This window comes from Geospiza fortis, unplaced genomic scaffold, assembly GCF_000277835.1.
Source record: "Geospiza fortis unplaced genomic scaffold, GeoFor_1.0 scaffold317, whole genome shotgun sequence".
NCBI classification, from domain to species: Eukaryota; Metazoa; Chordata; class Aves; order Passeriformes; family Thraupidae; genus Geospiza; species Geospiza fortis.
In genome coordinates this window covers 2,442,042-2,442,270 of record NW_005054398.1, presented here as the reverse complement: position 1 = coordinate 2,442,270, position 229 = coordinate 2,442,042, and the positions used below count along the sequence as shown (strand labels likewise).

General features: G+C 69.9%; 1 protein-coding gene across 2 annotated transcripts in view; it reads left to right on the top strand.

The window, feature by feature from the left end:
* Positions 1-19: 19 nt before the first annotated feature.
* The window catches only part of PKM (pyruvate kinase M1/2), a 23,406-nt gene continuing 23,196 nt past the window's right edge, over positions 20-229 (top strand). For both annotated transcript variants that reach the window (XM_005425897.3, XM_005425895.3), the window contains exon 1: positions 20-108. The gene's annotated coding sequence lies outside the window, so the exon portion shown is untranslated. The remainder of the gene's footprint in view (positions 109-229) is intronic.

The window sequence follows — 229 nt, the reverse complement described above, 5'->3', positions numbered from 1 at the left end:
GGGGCTGCGACCAGCCGGGATTACTTTGACGGAGCGTGTGGGGGCGGTGCTCAGAGCGGCGGCGGCGCGCAGAGTGAAAGGACGCGGTAGCGGCGTGACTCAACAGCGGTAGGTAACGGCGCCCTGAGGGGCTGCGAGCGGTGTGCACGGCCACGCCGGCACGGCCGTTATGCCTATGTTTCCGCTGCCGGGTGAGGGTGCCACCAGGCGGACTGCACCTGGGAGCACC